Here is a 19,976-nt window from a genome sequence, read left to right as displayed (position 1 = left end):
ATGGTCTGGAATATCACTTTGGTCAGCTGCGGTCATCTGTCCTGGCTGTGTTCCCTCCCAGTTCCTTGTGCACCCCCAGCCTCCTTGCTGATGGCATGGTATGAGGAGCAAACAAGGCCTTGTCACTATGCATGAACGCAGCAATAACTAAAATGTCCATATGTTATCCATCCTGTTACCAGCACAAATCTAAAGCATAGCTTTTTATCAGCTATTGTGAGGAAAACGAACTCCACCCTAGTCAAAGTCGGCACAAAACTACATGAATCTAAGGTCTTGTATTGGACCCAGCTATCAGTATTTGTTGGTTATAAGCAAATTCACTGACTTCAGTAAGACAAAATCCATGCAATTTCAAGAAACATCCATGAAGAAACAATTTATTTTCTTTTCCTAAATCACTAATTCTATACAAGTGCTATGCAAGCACTCTTAAGTGCTTGTATATCTTTCCATTCACATGCCTTAGTTCTTCTATCTGTGTATAAGAATTATTTAGTAGTAGTGGTCTTCAGTCCCTATAGAACGCCGTGCTGAGATCAATTCACCACCAGGAAAAATCAGGCTATGAAGCTGAACATGACTGTAGCTAGAAAAATGACCATCCTGCTTTGACTAGGGCTGCTGCTGTGATCTTTCATTCATTACCCATGTTTCCTGTGCATCTTCTGGGTTCATGGCTGCATTGGCAACTGCGCCGTAGTGCTGCTGCATTTTCTCAGGGCGCAGCAGACGAGCCACAGACCAGACTGACAGCGTCAGTCAGGGCCAGGGTTCTGCTGTGCCCAGTGAGCAGCGTGGCCTCTTACTGCTGCAGAGTTGTTATGGTGACCAGTGACTGGCTGTAGGTACCCCAGCAGGACAGGGCTATATAGATTATTTTCTTCTCTTTTCTGTGCAAAGGTCAGGTTAAGAGCAACACCAAAGGGGTGGCCCAAATGAAATCTCTAAGAAAGGAAACCCCCAACCCTTTACTTATGTGGGTTTCCTTTCTTAGAGATTTCATTTGGGCCACCCCCATAAGTAAAGGCTGTGTAAAGGCTCTTTGCTACTGACTCCTGGGTTGCCTCAGTTTTGACAGCTGCTGTTTGAACGGGCAGTTGACACTTAGAATGTCACTGCCTGCCCACCTTATTGCATGCACAATGTGCTGCACAGTTGGTTGAGAGGTATGACACACCTAAAACTGAACTTCTCTTTTGGAGAGGAAGGATTTAGTCTCTTGACAGTTGTGATTACCTGGGATGGCTAATTGCTTTTCTTCTGCTGCTTCTGCAGCTTTAATCAGAGCGTGAACAAGCAGTGGAGACAGCTTGCTTGGCTTTTGAGTGTGGAGAGCTTGCTTCACTTTTGACTGTGGAGTAAAGGTGGTGCTTACAGATGTGGGCTTGAATTGCTGCCAGCTTACAGGGCAGGTAAAGGGCTCCTGAGTCTAGGGATTCCAAAGACATGAGGAGACCAGCTGATTTTCCTCAAATTTTGAAACTGACCAAGTGCGGAAAAGCAGATTTCCTGCTGTTTTTCATTGCTCCATGAACTTGCCATTTAGATGTGGAGGTGTGCATGTAGCTGGAAACACCCAGGCTCTACTGACTCACTCTGGCTCTGTTGTGTACAAGCACTTCAGAAAGGGAGCAGAGGGTTCTGCAGTAGACAAGCTGCCATGATTGGGAAGCCTGTGTGCACTTCCTTTGCAGGTCACACACCAGCATGTCTTGGATTGGCCCTGGGCTCTTGCTCATGGGGCAGTGTCTGTTCCTCTTGGGAGGATGGTGTTCTTCACTTGGGTGTACCTGGGCTGTTGGAGATTATTCTTTTACCAGGAAAAGCATTAGTACATGGATTTTATCTTTTCTGGTGGCAAAAGAGTGTTTTGATACAGCAGGAGAAATGCTTAGAACAGGCAAAATGGGAAAACTTACTGTTGCTGTGACTAGACTGGTTGCAGTTCCTGTGTGGGTGTAGCCATGTCCTGGCTGTAGAAGTGGACGCTCTCAGCCAAGCATGGGTTTCTAAGTGAGGGAAATGTGTGCATATGTGCCCAGAGGGGCTCTCAGGTTGCCTTTGCAGACCCCCAGCCCTGCCAGTGCCCTGCAGCAGGTGCCAGTAATGTAGTGCAGTCACCGCCTGTGTCCAGCAGGGTACAGTGGCTGGTCCTGCGAGGTACAGGGTGGGAATTCAAGGGAGGGTGCTGTAGGGAAACACATGCAGAGAGAGAGGAAGAGCTTGCAGATTGCAGAAAGGCTGGAAAATCCACAGCAGAGTTGTGTGGGCTCTCAGGGAGCTGACAATAGGGATGATTGCTGACTGCCTCAGAAAGCACAGGAGCACCAGGTCCAGTCACTGAGAAGAGGACTCTGACCTCAGTGACTTGTCACAAGGCTGTGGCTATGGAGAGCAGCAGGATGAAGAGATTTCCTTTTCAGGTGCTCTCAGTTTAGGTACCCCCAAGTTACATACACACATACATTTATATGTGTCTTTGCTTGTCCCTACACGGAGTGGCATGGTGAGCTGTCCTGTTGCCTCAGTAGCTCTGGGCACTGACAGAGGGCAGGGGAGCACTGGCATTACTGGCAGTAGCCATCAGCGTAGAGATGTGCTAAATGTCAGTACACAAGGTAGAGTTAGTAATTTAGCAAGTCTTGGGAGAAGTGGGCTTAATTCCTCTCTGCAAAGCAGAGTATTTGAAAACTGGGTGCGGTATGATGGCATGTAACACAACATTTCATTGTGCTCAAGGCATTTTGCATTTGTACAGATTTCGATACCTTGAAATACTAATGTGAACACCTCACTGCTTTTTGCCTGTATGTTATAAAGCCAGCATCTCACTGGTATGATGCACTCCATGGAGAGGGCCCAAGAGCATTTTATCTATTTCTGAACTTCACTGAATGTGATCCCTGTGCAGATGATGAAAGCACTGCACTTCTAATCGGATCACAGACTTTGGCAATGTGAGATGAGCAACAGACTTATTGAAATGAATTTCCAGTTATAAAACCATGGTTGCTTCATTTGGATTATCTTGGGTTTCTAAAGCTGTGTCCTGTAGCCTTAATTTAGCTTTGATTTTAGTAAAAAGAAAGGATTTACCACCATATCATCAGACTTAAAAGAGCATTTTCGCTTTTCACAGCAGAAACTCAGCCTATTTAAGAGGGAAAAAAAATTTGAAACAGCAACCAACCTTATGAACAAAGTCTTGCACTTCTGACAGATGGAAATACAGACTGGTTGAAATACAGATGCTCAACAGTCACCTTACTTAGCTGATCCTTAAGCTGTAGCTTTTTTACACTTCTGGTTATCTTCTATTTATGTTATCTTATTCTTTTTATCTGGCCTTTCTGAGTTTTCTGTGCTTGTTGGACCAGTTAAATTGAAGTTTTGCACAATGATTATTTGGCTTCAGAGGTCCCTGATATACTTTCACGTGTAAGGGAGATCTGTTTTTTGAGAAAATGTGTATTGTAAGTGCAGCTAAACTTTGCTCAAATCGAAATACCACTGAAAAGAGTTGATTTTCTTCTCTCAACACCTGCACGATTAAATGCACTCACTTTTTATTTGACCAGGTATTTCCACTTGACTAAGGTAAAACTGTTGTAGCTTAAGCTCTGGTTCTGTCATCCTTCCTCCACTTATTTCTGGTTGTGCTTAAATATGCCACAAGGCCATCAAGCTGCCCAGCCGTGCTGTGCTGCAGCTTCCACCTTCCCACGTTGTACAGAAGGATTTTTCCGAGTCATCTTGTCATGCCACTTGCCAGAGAGACCTGGAGGGTCCCACCTGGAGTGGTGGTCTGGGTATAAAAGGTTGTCACAATGTCACCTCGTGCTTGCCGCTTTCTAGAGGGAAGCCAGCCGTGCAGCCTGACTGTAGAAGAAGCAGCAGTAGAAGTCTGCAGTGTGACCCAAACCCACCTCCTGGTGGTGCTGCCATCAATCTCGTGGCTGGTTGCACCTGACTCCTTGTCTGAAACCAGGCTTGGGAGGCCCAGGTGGAGCCCCCACCTGCATAGTGGTCACTGCCAGAGCAGAGTCCAGGTGGGACTGCTGGATGTGCAGATTGTGTGCCTGCATCCTATGCTGCTGGTGGCCAGCACATAGGTGCTCCAAGTTCCTTGATGCTTTCTTGCATTTCAGGCATTCAGGTGCTGGGACCACTGTGGCTTGAAGTGATGCTACTGACCAAGAGCAGCCAACTTGTGCCATACTATGTTTTTGTGAATTTGGTCTTTGGAAGGGACCCCACTCCTCAATTTTATGGGCACAATAAATGCTGCTGAGCTATTTCAGTACAGTAGCTAGTTCTTTATATTGATGAAAGGCTTGTGTGTTTTTCTGATTTATGAGGCTTGTGAAGGATTAAAAAAATAAGTCTATTAATCTTTGGAACAACCTAAACATAAAAGAAATCCCACCAAAACATCTTTGGGTTTCAGTTCTTTTGCTGTCAGAACCTGACACAAATTCAGCAACTCTCAGAATTTTCTGAGAATGACAATCAGTTGCTAGTATAGAAAGTAAGTTCTCTTGTTTCATGTTTTAATCTTAATGAGTTCAGGGTTTTGAGCTGTTACCTATATATTTTTTATTTGCCCTTTTGCTGTTTCTCTACATGCAAGGAGGCATGTAGAGAAACAGCAAAAGGGTAACTCATCTTTCTTTCTGCTAAAGGTTCTTCTACTTTTTCAAAGGAGATGCTTTGTCCACTAGGAATTGTCTCAGCATGCTAATAAAACTCACTTTATGCCTTTAAAATGCTTATTCAAAGTGGCCTGGCTGGCTCACAGTAGCTGTGTGGGTGGACTGTCCTTGAATTTTGTCAACTTAATTTAGTACTGCACAATACCCAATGATGGAAAACAGCTATAAATTGTCTGTGCACAGCCATGCATTATTGATAAAGGGTAGAATAAGCTCTACAATTTCTTTATTTGATGTTGTTAGTGCAACAACTGGCTGATTTGTTAAGACTCTTCCCCCTCCTATTGGCAGTAAATGTCTCTTAATTTTGAACTCTGAGTTTTCTGAATTTTGATTTATTTGGGGTTGAAAACTTGCTTTGTCTCCAGTGTTACTAAATGTAATGGAAATATTTTCACAGAATAGAAAGAAACTTAGGTTCAGGGGGGCCTAAGCAAACAGTAAGTTTGACACCATGCTGAAGACAGGACTCTCCTAATTATCTCAAATATTTAGAAATAGAAAATGGATCATAAAGTCTCACAGTACATTTAGAAGAAAAAACGCTTTAATATACTTCATTTGGCACATGCTTAGAGAAAATGCTTTACAGTGAGCTCAGTGTGCTTTGTAATTTCAGTGTTCCTTCAAAGTTTATGAAAAAATCTCAAGCCTTAAATCTGTCACACCTTTTCTCCTGTTGACACTTATGATGAGTAGAGACTCTACTGAATATAATTTGCATATAAAACTGTGCTGTAAACTAAACAGTTCTTCCCCTGTAGTTGAATGAAGGTACAATGAACTGCTGAAAACTGGAAATTAATAAATATGTAAGTAAAAAAAAAACTTGCAAGCGAAACTAGGAGGTGCTTAGTCTTCCCAACAGATGTCCAGCATTGAAACTTCCTTTTTAAGGTATAATTTTTGGAAGAGTTGCTTCCCAGAGATTGTTATTGTAATACAGCCAAGGGAATGCACAATTTGTGCCAAGGAAATATTGTATTAGAACTATGGAATTTTATTTCCCTCTTTTAGGTATGTAGATAGATATCTTTTGGTAGAAGCATTCCAGACCTCTACAGATTTTTACTTTCTCTTCTTTTTTTTTTTTTTTTTGTCTTTGTAAATGTGTCACGGTAGGTAATTCACAAGTTATGCTGATGTTTATAATGGTTGCTTTTATTCCATGTGGAATTTGTGTGTATTAGTTTAACTTTCCATGTATTTGCAGTGTTTTAAGGTTAGAAGTCATTAAGTAATGCAGTAATTAAACTATTGTGTTGTTGCAGTCAGAAGGCAGGAAAAAACATTGGTAAAAGGACTAACATGACTGACAGGCTTGCTAGAGATTTACTTTGAGAATGAGTCATTCTTCAAAACGTTTTCATTTTCTGATTGAAATTGTGGAGTAAATCAAATACAGTGGCTGAGTGATTAAAATGCAAAACTTTTGAACTCTTTCTGACTTTGTAAATCTGACTCCTTTACTGTTAATATAAAATCATTTATCTTAAAGCAGTCTTGAGGCTGTGAATATTTAAATGAAAACTTCAACTCTCGAAGAAGGTTATTTTGATATTCACCGTCAAATATTATTTATTATGTGGCTTGCAAAAAAAGCTGTCATGGAAGAGGCACGGGAGATTTTTTCCATAGGTCATCTGGTAGGTCTGTGGTAATTCATTTGATAAATCAAAATGGTAAATTTTGCTATAGTTTAAATACTTACACAATTCAGATGTTACACAGTTATCTAAAAATTCTATGTTGGTTGAAGAGGATACCTTTGGTTTGATCCTACAGAAAATAAAACAGTGGACAGTGACTTGCCTGTTATTTTGGTTTTGGAGCAACTGTGCAGCTGTATTTTTTTAGAGAAGGATAGGCTTCAGCCATGTTAATTCAATTCTGTTTAGACAGTTTGGGAGTAAGAGTGTGTATGAAATTTCTTCTGGAAAAAAGTATACTATGGTAGTGAAATACAGTTTTGAAAATCCTTTGTTCCTGTTGTTTGTTTAAAAGAGCATCTTTCACTGGCATTGTTAGAAGCCACTGTAATGAAACACTGTAAGATAAGGAAATACTCCAGAGTACAGTGGGGTTGGATTCTCCTCCATATCTGCACACTCTCTTCAGGCAGTGCTTGGATGGTGTTGCTCAGAATTCTTCATTTACCCCCCTGGAACTCAATTGGTAGTCTGACAAACCCAAAAGAGCTTTAATGCAATTTGACATTTACTTTCTTCATACTAACAAAATATGCCTTGGTCCAGCCAGGTTGAGTGACTTTTGGAAAGTTACCTAGATTAGAAATGCACTGTGCAAGTGACCTGAGTGTTGCTTGCTACCATCCAAAATCCTTGACCCTTGGGTGGGCCATTGTGGAGGAAGGTGGGATGAATGAGGCAGTAAGAAATCAGCTTCACATGGCTGATCTCTGCAGGCCATGCTCAAAATACAGGGACAGCTACAGATGTTGCAGGAATGGCGTGATGCAAAAGGACCTGAAAGTAGTTGACTTAAAAATATGTAAATAAAATATAAAAAGGTCAGTTGTTAAGGGAAACCAGAGACTTTTCCTAGCAGTCAGTAGAAGTGAAAAATTGCTAGGAGAATAATGAAGCCAGTGACTTGTGAAGAGAAGTTATCTGAAAATAGTCTCTTACTTTTAATGTGGTATTTCCCATTCTTTTTCAAATGCATTGAAAGAGGATATTGGGTTTTTTTTTTTTTTTCTTTCCAGTATAGGAATTAATAGGGGTAGCGTGGAATCCTTCACCCTAAAATATTTTCTTTTTAAAAGCATGGGGTAGGAGACTAAAACATGTGTTTCTTCATCTGTCCCCACCCAGGAGTAACACCAAATGCTTTGTCTCTGACAAGTGCAGTATGCCCTACTATAGAGGAAAGAAAACTGCTTTCCTCTCTCTTGGTACAAAAAAAAAAAAAATGTATTAAGCTTGTTTTGGTGGGATAAACTTCAGAGGCCTCTTCAGAGGTTTGATTAGTAGTACAAAACCTGTGTTGGTTCTAACATGGGTACGTTGTGCTTCCATTACCTCAACCACCCAGGCTGCAGTACACACTTGTTCTGTGAATCACAGAACAGTCATCATTATGGACAAAAATCTCTTTTTTTCCTTTTTGTTGTTACAATATATTGTCCTCCACTAATTTGAAAGAGATGGGGAGTACACTGAATTACCCTGATTCTGTCAAATTACTGTGTCAATAGTGCAGTTATCTGCTCTGAGAGGCTCTGCGCTGGCAGAAACTGATTCTTACTGAATTTGCCATGAACTTTCAGCTGTAAAAGTAATTAATTCTCTGCAAAATTTACTTTAAGTAGAGCTATGTCCTTGCCTAATGTCTGTAACCCCGATAACTAATAACGTTTTGTCCTTCTAAAAGACTCCGTTAATGAATGATCTTTCCACAGTGAACTTGTTGAGACCCTCTTTGCAAAATGCAGAGCACTTTTTAACCCTTCTTCTCCCAACAACCATTTTGGCTGGCAATATTCATGCAGTTTCCATGCAATGTGGTGGTCAAGGCATGTTACTCCTCTACTATGTGTACAGAACATAGAGCTGTAGGTTGCTCTTGTGTTTTCCTTCTGTTCCCTTTTTCCTCGTCCTTTTTGTGCTCCTCTTAATGAGGTTCTAGGGGATGGCAGCACAGATTTTCCCAGTGTACATCAAAGCAAACATACCTAAGCTGGATGCAGTAAAAGCAAAACATTGTTAGATATGGCAGAAGAATTGCTAGGTAGGGAGAAACTGAGTTATGTTGTTTGGGAAATGATTGCACCACTAGCTAATTACAAAATAATTGAATGAGTGGTTATGTGCTGCCTCACTGCAAGCTTGAAGTATCTGAAACATGATCTGTTTTTTTTAGTGCTGAAATTTGCTATGAAATAGAAAATTGAGTAAATAAAGTTCTTCAAGGCTCCTCAACCTTCCTTGTTTAACCTGGGATATTCTTGTGCACCTGGAAAACTGAGCTATAAAAATGCAGTTTTGTTTCTGTTGTTTTATTTATTTTGTGCTAGAAAAATTGCATTCCTGTAAGCTTTCTGCCTATAGCAGAGGTAGTGCTGGCATGTGAGGTTTCAAGATACAGAATAGGCTGAAGAACTCAATTTTAAAAGTACACCATGAATGACTGGGCTTAATGTGTCTTATACCCAAGGAATTTTCCCCCTAACAATTTTGAGATACATACCACTTTAAGGAGCCTGTGGTTTACTTTGGAGTGAAATCACAAGTGATTTCAGGTTTTATTCCAGCTTTTTCTGTTTTCTTTGCCTTGGCCTTGAATGTTTTGGAATCTTTTGTTGCCTTTTTTCCACAGCAGCCTCAGTAGAGGTGCAACAGCAACTATAAATTATCTTCCATGATAAAGAAGGGTGAAGAGTAAAGATGCACATTGTTGCTTCCTGAGGATTAAAATGAAGTTTCAGATGCTAACAATGTCATCAACATGCAAGAAAAATCTGGACCCTGTCACTTAGAAGTTATTTTAGCTGAATGTATCTGGCAGTCCCTGGAGTGTAAAAGGAAAGTTTGTCCTTGAGTTTTTTAAAAGACCAATAGTTACAATGTAGAAATATTCATTAACAGCTTTAAAGGTAATTCCCTGATAAATCAACAATGCATCATTACATGTTTACTTTTCTGAGCCAATTTTTAAACTTCAGGACAACTTAAAAAGGATTGATGAAAAATACGTTTTCCATTCCATTGCTGGAATGTGTCCGTGATTCCCAAAGGGTAAAAGAGTTCCTGTGCCAAATTCAACAGAGTAGCAAGAGATTTTATTTTAAGTCTGTCCTCAGTGAAGGATGGATTATGACTTGTTCTGGCCAAATTAGAAACTGTAGGAAAGAGGAAAGTATTTTTTGCCAGGTTACCCCTCACTTGTGAGAAATGCTACTACCCTAAACTTGTCTCTGTCATATCACTTCAGATCAATGGCTCCCTTCATTTTGCTTCAAATTCTAGCTCCCTCTGCTTTAAAAATAATAATTTAAAAAGGCATTTCAGAAAGATTCCCTGTGTTTTAGAGAGACAGAGAATCTGGGTGACTGCCTTTCAAAGTCAGTAATTGATGGCATTTCAGTTCAGGGAGGAGTTTAGCTTGGTTAATGTAACTTTACAGCAGAAGTATGCATCTCATTATCTTATGTGTCTGTATTTATTTAACTTTTGGCCGTGCATTTTACCTGTAACATTCCTTTTAGTTGTGACTGAGAGTTGTGACTGAGGTTTAAATGCTCAACAGTGTCCCTTTGACGATGCTTAGCTGGGCTTATCTTTTAATTGAAAATGCATAGAAGCAAGCACCAGTAATGTATTCAAAATTGAAATCTTTTGTACAATACAAAATATGTTTTTTTATGTTAAAAAGAAGGGTGACTACTAGGGCATTATGTCCTTTGCTAGGTATCTGAAACGATTTATATCAGTGGTCAATGAGTAATTGTTTGAACTGTATTGGAAATAGGTTTTCTTGTAGACACCTAGTGTCTTGGGTTACAGGATGTGGCTGGGGGTGTGTATTCTATTGCCATCTGTTAGGGATGGGGCAGTTATCTTCTGTTAATCGGGCCACCTGTTTAAACCAGGTGGGGTAGTTTTCTTTATCTCTTCCACAACCAATCCTCCCTTGTGGAATTATCTTCTGTTACTGGGCCCTTGAGTGTCACTGCATGTCTGATAAAATTACATCACCCCATTGGGAGATGCTCTGCCCAGGGGGAGGAGCCAAACATTCCTACCTGGATATAATCTGAGACTTGGAACACCAGAGCAGCCTTTTCCCACTGGATTTCCAGAGGTACAGCCTTCTTTTCCACTGGATTCCCAGAGAAAGACCAGGCCCACCTACCCCACCACTGGACTTTCAGAGGAAAACTGCACCCTTTTACAGGATCACTGCTTCAACAGAACCACACCTGTCACTGCAGGACTGCAGCCAACATTTAATCAGACTGCTACCAATACCCTGACCAACAGGGTGTCAGGTTGTATTCTTACTCTCTCAGTAGTTTGTTTGGGGTTTTTTTGTACTATTGCATTTGTATTTTAATTTTCCTAGTAAAGAACTGTTATTCCTATTCCCATATCTTTGCCTGAGAGTCCCTTAATTTCAAAATTATAATAACTAAGAGTGGACTGGGGGTTGCATTTTCCATTTTAAAGGAGGCTCCTGCCTTCCTAAGCAGACACTTGTCTTTTTTTCAAACCAAGATGCCTAGGAAGAAAACAGATCAGAAGATTATGGAATTTTGAAGGCAAAGGTGCCTTATAAACACAGGAGAATTTAGGGATATACACTGGCAGTGAACCAATCTGAAGGCCTTGAGAGAGAAGATGATTCACTCTGTAGCTATGACCAACTCTTCTGTGTCAGGTTTGCTCCTCAGAAGAGTCATTTACTTTAGCTCATGCTAGCTCAACATTAGCTGTGGTGCTAACCTGCCTTTACAGTGTGTTTCGAAGGAGTGTTTTTTATGTAAATTATGTAAAGATTTCTGCGCATGCTTTATAAATGAGCCTTTTTTTTTGGTTTTTTTTTATTTTAATTGCAAGATTCCTAATGCACTGAGCAACAAAAGCTCTAATCCTGGATTTTTAAAGCAATTATTTCAGCTGTAAAGAGCTACAGTGTTTGACTTTGATGCTTCCTCCTGTGTAGGTAATTAAGAGCTGCTAACATGGTACTACAAAATCTTCTGTTCTTGGGTAGGGCACTTCTGAAAAGCCTCTCTGAGAGTGATGAGCAGATCACATTGAAGTCAGATATGAGCTGACCACAGCAGTTGTTAGCCAGAGAACTCTATCCTGAGCCTTGCTCTCCAAATGCAGGTGCCCTTTTACAGAAGAAATTAATAATGCAGAAGCACGTAATGCGACAGTGTAAGAGTCTGGTAGGAAGGATGTGTAGGAGATAATAGGACTTAAGAGAGGACCACAAGCCCAAATACAGTTTCACTTGTGAAGTCCTTTGATGCAGTGTAAAGCTTGTAATGGAGTATGAATCATAGTGGAAAACCAGTCTTCTGGGAAACCTTAGGATATTTACATTAATTGATCTAGAGGACTGAACACACAAAATATCTCAGAACTAGTCTGTAAAGAGGCCAAGAAGAAAGAGATGGAGGATCTGAAAGTTAACAATCTTCATATCATTTTAATCCAAATCAACAGATTATGACCTATTTCATGTGTGCAGAAAATTACGCTATGAAAAGCTAGTGCCCAAAAAGGAGACAGAGGAGTCCTTCAACTTTATTCAAATAAAGGGGGAGAGTCCTCTGAGGCACATGCCCATGGGGATTTCTCTCAGGGTTTCAGAGGGTGCAGCCTCCTTTTATCCTAAACTTCCCTCTTCATTTCCCCACTGGCTGAGGTACTAGGAAGGTACAGCCTTCCCAAACCACCAACTCCAAATGCCCCCTTGAACCTATCATTTTACCCTAAAGTTCAGAAGTTCAGGCTGTCTGGGTCCTGGAGTATACTTTGTGTGGACCCATTTGTCTGCTACCCTGAAGTTCAGGAGCCAAACTCTCTAAGTTCTGTAACAAACTTGCAGCTTGAGTTTGGCAGAGTCATTAAGTCCCCTTTCAAAGATATTACTACCCATTGCTTCTGAAGACCCTCACCCATCAAATTGTTTGTAAAGATGTTAGCACACATCTTTCCTGTCACATGTTTATCTCCCATGCTACTATTTTTTTAAAATGGTGAAAAACCAAAGTCAGGAGTAGATCCCAGAGGTACAGTATCATTCTGTGTCTCAGAAGTGACTTCTAGCCTTCCTCCAATTTCTGATATTCATTTAATGGGGTTTTTTTCCTGCCTTTTACTGGGTGAACCAATTTTCAGACAAACCTGGAGAAATAGATTGATGTTCTACTGAGGTAGATGGAGTACATTGTGAGTTTTTGGGTTTTTTAAGAACAAGTGAAGTATATCAGAACAGAGGTGATGCTGTTGATGCTTTGTATGAATTTTTAGCAGTGACTAAGACTCATCCTCAATCAGGGAACAGCTGTCTCTCCTCAGGACAGGGCAGAATAGGAAAAAAGTGTTTAAAATTATGAAAGCTGTTTTGTTTGTCACTAGTTTGTAAATCCCAAATGTAAGTTGTGAGAGTTTCTATTTAGTAATGATGTGGTTAAAATTAGTTTATAGTTGGAAACTATATGTGTTGATTTTAGTTAATCTGTACAGCCTAGAGCTGTTTTGTAAACCTCAATAAATACTGTGGTGGCACTGGAGGAATGAATAACTGGAAAAGCAAAACAAGCTTCAGCAAGAACACAAGAACTTTTAAAAGAAGCTTTTATTTGTTGTTTTGCTGCAGTTGGGTCCTCCTTCATCATGAGAGAAAAGAAAAGGGAAAGTAAAATAATTTTTTAGTGTTCTGTAATCTTTTTCTTCTGTTTTCCCTGTACATTCTAGAATCTGTCTTCCTCATTTTTTCTCCACTGAGTGTTTTAGAACAGCATTCTGATTCAATAACTGTATTTTATCATTAGCATGACTAATATTATTTAGCATGTTATTTTGCCAGTGTTCCCATTCAGAAGCAGTGGTTTGAAGTGGATTAAGTCAAGGGAACTGACTTAAGGGAACTGTCACTTAAAGAGCTGTATTAATATTCTCTCCCTCTTAGTACACTGTACCACAAAACGTGTGCAGGAAAGTAAGAGATGCAGACTTTAGGCAATCTTCTGGCATTTAGCATTTAGTAGATTTTTCACAAAATTGTTAATGTGTGGAGGTGGCCCTCCACATCATCATGCTGAGGTTTATTGAGCTTCCTCAGCCCTGTGTGCTGCAGAGACAGGGCAGCACTGACCTTTGAGAACAGCCTTGGTTATGAGCTTTTTGTTGAGTAGGGGGATGAGTGACCTCAGGGGGCAGTACCTCAGCAGATGGTCAGTGATCACAGCTCTTGCAAGGCTGTTTGTGTTCTTCAGCTTATCAATGAGATGTAGCAGTTGTAAGTCCTGCCCTACTGACAGCCTCAAAGTTACTTAGGTTATAAAATGTACACCTTTCTTTAGCACTGGACTCAAAAACCAGAGTGGCCTTGCTTCCCCCTGCAAATACTTGGCATACGTTTTAGAGTCATATCTTTGGACTGAGTAGGTATCACTCTTATTGAGTGCAGGAAGTACATGTTTGTATTTTACTGTGGTTTTGGAAGGCACAGATTGGGCTGGACAGATGTCACAGGAAGACAGGAATTCTAGGACTATTTTTCTTTAGTGAAAATGGAAAAATAAACTGTGTGTGAATTCTGCTTACTGAAGACTGTCCTCCAGAAGATTCTCTAGCGGAAGAGATTTCCTAGTTTGAGTCAAGGTAGGACAGTTCTGCTGTGAAAGGACAGGGAGAGCAAGATAAATGCACAGTTTGGAAAGAGAGCAATGCTAATTCAGCATGCTGCTCAGAAAACTAACCTGACAAAAGAAAGATTTCTACCATGTTAGTGAAATGAATCAATTGAGTAAGACTTGGAGGGAGAACCTGGGTAATTAATAGGACAGAACATCATGATAATGCTAATTTACCTTAATTGTTTTCTGTTTTGATGTCCACTGTTAGGTTTTTTTCCTTCACACAGAGAAATTCAGGAGTGCTGGGTTTCAGTGTGCAATTGCAAAAGTCCATTTGATTTTTAAGCAATGAAGAGTGAGATGCAAAGTTACTCAGTTTCATTTCGGGCGACAGTAGCTGTTAATGCGTCAGTTGATAAAAACAATCTCTTAGAGAAATGACCTTCAGGCATGTCAAAGATCATGGGTACAGTCTCTCGTTCATTTAGTGTAACCAATAAAAGCAGCTTTTCATCAGACTATGGATAATCTTGGGCATCTGTGATCTTTCCTCCTGTGTGTTCAGGAAAAGTTAGAATACCTGCACAGGCTTTTCAGGCATCTCTATATGAGATACTGATAGCCATGAATATATCCATATTCTGATTGCTTTCCCTCTTCTATTGGGAAGCAAGAATTTTTTTTCTTGAATATAACACGTTGCATATAAAAACATGCATGTTTAGGAGGAAAATAAATTTCTTTGAAGGAAACTATTGGTGTGCTTTTCTGAAACTATTGGTGTCACTTAATCTGTGTGAGTCTGTTTTTCAGAATGGTACATTGTTGTGGAATTCAGGAGATTTTGAGGTGTCACAGTTCCCAAAGTCACAAACCCAATAACAGCTCTGTTGGAGCAGAGTGCTATCCTATGTGTGCTCTATAAAGATGATTCCAAGGCCTGGAATTGCGCTTGGGGCAGATGTGGCAGGCAGTGTCCATTAGGTGGCTCTCGGTTATGGAAAATACATTTTCAGCTACATGCAGGCTAATTTTGAAAGGCATTAGCTGTTTTTGTGTCCTGTAAGACAATTAGAACAAATCAAGAGGCCATAAATTCAGATCTTCTCAAAAGCTGGTAGGTTTTGGTATCCTGAATAGCTCTGTAAATACTGCCCTATCTCTGCTTACTTGTGTTGTTGTAAAATGTTCTCTGCTGCAGGCTCCACAAGTGAGATAAGATGGAGGCAGCATTGTTATCTGTTACAAGGCACTGCAAAATGATTATGCGGTGTCATGACAAAAAATGTCCTTTTCATTAGAAACTGAAAAGGTAACAAAAGTTCTTAATGACCCCCTCCCAAGTGAAACAAGGCAGCTGCAAAATTCTGCTGAAACAAGGCAGCTGCAAAACAAATTGCTTGTTATTTAAACTAAAATCTGATATAAAAATGAGGAAGCAGCTGATACTCACACCTTTGAATGTGCAGACATGCTGGAATAACCACTGAGTGGACTAATCTGTTTTATTTCATTCTTTGCCAATTAATCCTGAAAATAAGAATTGCAATTCAAAAATGTTGGAATTACCACAGGGATAGTTACGTGGTTTATGCCTGATGGCTAGACTCATCTTTAGATGCTGTCCTTCATGCAAAGGGGACACTGCTGAAACTGCCTGTTATGGCATTGTGAGTAGTGCCACAGGTGCTGCTCTGAAGATTTGAGAGAGGGCAAGTAAGTCAATGGCTGTGTTTGACAGTCCTCTCTTTACTGAGGCTGCAGCAATACAGCCCAGCCACAGACTTTATTTCTTCCCCTTCACAGTTTGGATATCAAGGCTTCTTCAGGGGGAAGCCTTGGAAGCACTGACTTGCCTTGACCCTGAACGGCAAGCAGGACAAACTAACTTTTTGGGGGAACGGTGGAGGGAGGCAGAGAGCAAATTTCCCCTCGGTTCCTTGCTGTCATCTTAAAGAGTAGGCACTAAGCAGAGGAGGTGGCAGATCTGACTGTTCACCTGCCTCATTAGCTTGTAGAAAGGCACCCAGGGGGCCTCCAGATTGAGGCAGAGTGGCAGGGCTGGAAAGACTTTCCCTTTCCAGCGAGGTGAGCTGAGGTGTGTGCTGTGCTCTGGAGTTACAGACAGCTGCTGGCTGTCTGCAAGGGGATGCGTTACTGCCTGCTCTGCTCTCTGCCCTGTCTAGGCAGAGGTGCTGGTTTTCCTAATAACTGACCTGCCAGTGCACAGGCCTCACTATTTGAAGGAGAGGTTGCAGAGGAAATGGGGCCTTTTTTCCTTTTGGTCCACTTGTATCAAATAGCTTTCTGAAGGAAAGTAGGGCTGCTGGCTTGGGTTTCTGTAAGGGAGGAGATAAGGTTTTAAAAAGCTGAGATACAAAGAATCACATATCATTGGCAAAGTACAGACAAGCTACAAGGAATAATGTTATTTATTGTGGGGTTTGGTGCCTTACCAAGAGATAGTATGCAGATAAATTTAACTGGTGTTTTTATTTCATAAACAGAGTTTCTACCAGATCCGGTATGTACGATTCCCCATGTGTCTTCTGCACATACACAGTGGGGAGCACTGTCAAAATGGTTTAATTTCTGTAAGACTGCTTGGGTACTCTGTCTTTATTTGATGCTCTACATAGGATATATAGAAGTATAGTAGCATTTACTGTACAACTTCAGTCATTGCATGTTAGTGATCAACAACTGTTTCACTGGTGGAATGTTCTTTTGTTAAGAGAATTTTGTGTTAATCCCAACAGTGCAATACTTCTTGCTTGAAAGCATTTTCACAGATCTTGATTACAAGACTGTCACCAGATGCATGTAACCTAGGAAGGAAACCGAAGACTTTAGGCACACATGGGAAAATTAGTTTAAACTGTCTAAGCGGGAAAGACAGTTTGGCAGCTCTAATGTGCTTGGGGGATTGAAACTCCTGGTTTCTTCTGTGCTTTCTACAGGCTCTGTCCTTAATAAAGAGAATTATTTTGGCAGAGCTGTTGTAGGTTCTAGATGACAGCAACAACAGATACGAGAAAAATCTCCATGTTGGTTTGCTGGGTTTTTTTTTCTTTTTTATTAGGTTTTGCATATGTATTTGCATGTCCAAGTTTTGAGTAATGAGAAGGTTAAAAGTTGCACTTAAGCACTATCTCCATGTGTGTATATTGGCTTCTTGATGAATTCTTTCAGTCTTTCTATTGTTTCCTGGTACTTATGCATAAAAGCACAACTTGCTTCCAAAATAATCACAAGTTTTGACACTTGGCTTTAAGGTTTCCGAAGCATGTTTCATTTCACAATGAAAGCATTAAAGGCAGTGATGTATAGTGAGACAGTTCCCAGGAGTTTCTATGTGATCCATATCAGTGCTGCCAAAAATGTTCTTGCTAGGGGGAAGAGGGGAGTGGGTGGACTTTTGCATTATTTGTGGGCTACTGAGACTTATAGCCTTGAACTGTATCTTTCTAGGGGACCCAAAGACCTAATAGTTGATCTATTAGTTGTCAGATGTCTTGCAAGACTGACAGTTATGACCAATGTGAAAATAGGATTGTTCTTAATCTAGTCTGCAATGGATTGCTTAAAAAAAAAAAAGTGTTAATACTGACTGCACAGTGTTAATATTATACAAATCATTCTACATTGGCTTCAATATCATATGCAAGAGTATTAGTCTAAGTGTTTGGATGACCCATTAATCAGTCTCCTGCTAGCCTCCTCATCTCCTAGCACAGAAGCCACAAGGGGTCAGCTGGGCAGAAAGGTGAGCAGAGATGGAATTCAAAGGTCTGTACAGTAAGTGCAGTTAACTGAAACTCAGGGATTCATCCATTCAGTATTTTTGGATGAATCTACAAATACTGACACAGATGAGGACACAACTGATGCCCAAGTGAGAACTGTGCCCCCTGTGCGTACAAGTCTGCTGCCCCTCTGCCTGCAGATGGCAGGTGATGCAGTTTGGGAGTCATGAATGTTCATGGTAAACCTGTGTGAACAGTTTTTTAAAAAAATACATTAAAGACTTTGCTTTTTAAGTGTTAGTGTATTCTAGGCAGAAAACTGCTCCAGAAGCTTGGCTTTCCTTAAGGTCCCTTGCTGAAAATCCTTGTGCCATACGTAGGTAGCTCAGCAGAGTAGAAGGTGCTGCACGAAATAATCATCAAGATCCAAAACTTAGAGTGAAGAAAAGCCAAGAATGAACAAAGAAACCTTCAGAAGTTCCCAGGAGTCTATGTAACAATCGTGAGGAGGGTAAGCAGCCTCAGCAGTTTGGCAGCAGGCACCTCTGTTTTTCTCAAGAGCCAGGCTGCTTTAGGACTCAGCTATCAGGTAATATCAGTGTAAATCTGCATGAGTATGCCCTGAAGGATGTTCTCAGTCTCTGTTCAACAGGATGGCCTCCTTTGCAAACACTGTTTTTCATAACATAGTGTGTATATAAATAAATCATTATAATTAGAAAGGTGTGTAGATTTTCCTCTCCATCTCAGAAAAACAAATTTTCAGCACAGCTTGCTGTGGGAGTGAAAAGATCCTTTATTTCCTAGTCTGTGATAACCTGTAGATTTGCCAGGTTTCTCTCAAATGTGTAGTTTAGGTTAGGCATTCCTTAGCAAAATGCCCTATTGGTAGATGAACAACACCCCCACAAACAAAGTCTGTCTCTGGATACTTGCACAACCTGATGGAGAGCTAGTAAAATATTTCCATGCCTTTGAAATTTAGTTAGCAATTATGGATAAGTTTTGGCATGTGTCTGGAGATGGGATTCAGAGCTTGTGCCTTCTTTGAAATGTTGTTCCAAATTGTTAAAAATGCTTCTTTAAAAAAAAAAAACCAAACAAAAAAAAAAAAAAAAAAAAAAAAAAAACCAAAACAAAACAGGAAGCCAGCTGTCTGGAAAGCTTTCAGAGAAGTGCAGGTATGCTGCATTTTCCTTGGACTCTTTCTAGAGTTGTAGAGTGTAGCATGGGTTTGTCCATAAAAGGATGAGGGTGAATGCTTCAAAATTACACAGTCCCTTCAAACCACCTCTGTTAAGGCTGCCACCAGTGTAAGAAATGATCTGAAGTGGTGCTTTCCCTCTGTCACTTTATTCTGTTTTGTTTATACAGGTCTGTCTCTCCTGGATCAGGTCAAGGTCCACAGGGTTCAGTCTGTTCCCTGACAGTGACCAGAGAAAAGTGCCCAGGGAATATAACATAAGAACAGGGTAGGCACACAACACATTGTTAGAATATACCACTAATGGCTAGCAATTTGTAGTCCAGCACTGTCTTGAGCCACAAGAAAGGTATTAGTTTGTTTCAATAGCCTCTGGTGGACAAATACATTGTATTTTTATTCCATCTGGGGTTTTTAAGTGTGGGTGACTTTTAAGCACCATCAGTAACATCCTCTGGCAAGGAGTTTCATGAACTACTTGGATTTTGTGAATGCACCTCATTTTTAGTTTTTTTTTTTATCCTGCCTGACATCCCCTAGTTTTTGCAACCTTGAGAAATGTTTTCTTCCTGTAAATCTGTTCATGGTTTTAAAACCACATACTTAATATCTTTTTAATTATGGAATTTTTATTCTCCCTCACATCAATAAAAGTTCGTAGAATATCCTGAGTTGGGCGGTACCCACAAGGATCATCAAGTCCAACTCCTGGCCATTGGCAGGACACCCCAACAATCACACCATGTGAGAGTGGCCTGAGTGTTATCCAAAGGCCTCTTGGACTCTGTCAGGCTTGGAGCTGTGACCAGTTCCCTGAGGAGCCTGTTCCAGTACCCAACCACCATCTGTGTGATTATCCACCTTTTCTAATATCCAACCTAAGCCACCTCTGACACAAATTCAGGCCATTCCCTTGGGTCCTGTCACTGGTCACCACAGAGAAGAGATCAGCGCCTGCCCCTCCTCCTCCCCTC

General features: G+C 40.6%; 1 protein-coding gene across 2 annotated transcripts in view; it reads left to right on the top strand.

The window, feature by feature from the left end:
• KANK1 (KN motif and ankyrin repeat domains 1) overlaps positions 1 to 19,976 on the top strand; it is a 129,042-nt gene that overhangs the window by 33,373 nt on the left and 75,693 nt on the right. The gene's annotated exons all lie outside the window — the stretch shown is intronic.

This window comes from Serinus canaria, chromosome Z, assembly GCF_022539315.1.
Source record: "Serinus canaria isolate serCan28SL12 chromosome Z, serCan2020, whole genome shotgun sequence".
NCBI classification, from domain to species: Eukaryota; Metazoa; Chordata; class Aves; order Passeriformes; family Fringillidae; genus Serinus; species Serinus canaria.
The sequence above is the reverse complement of the archived record's forward strand: the minus strand, read 5'-3'. Positions and strand labels throughout refer to the sequence as shown.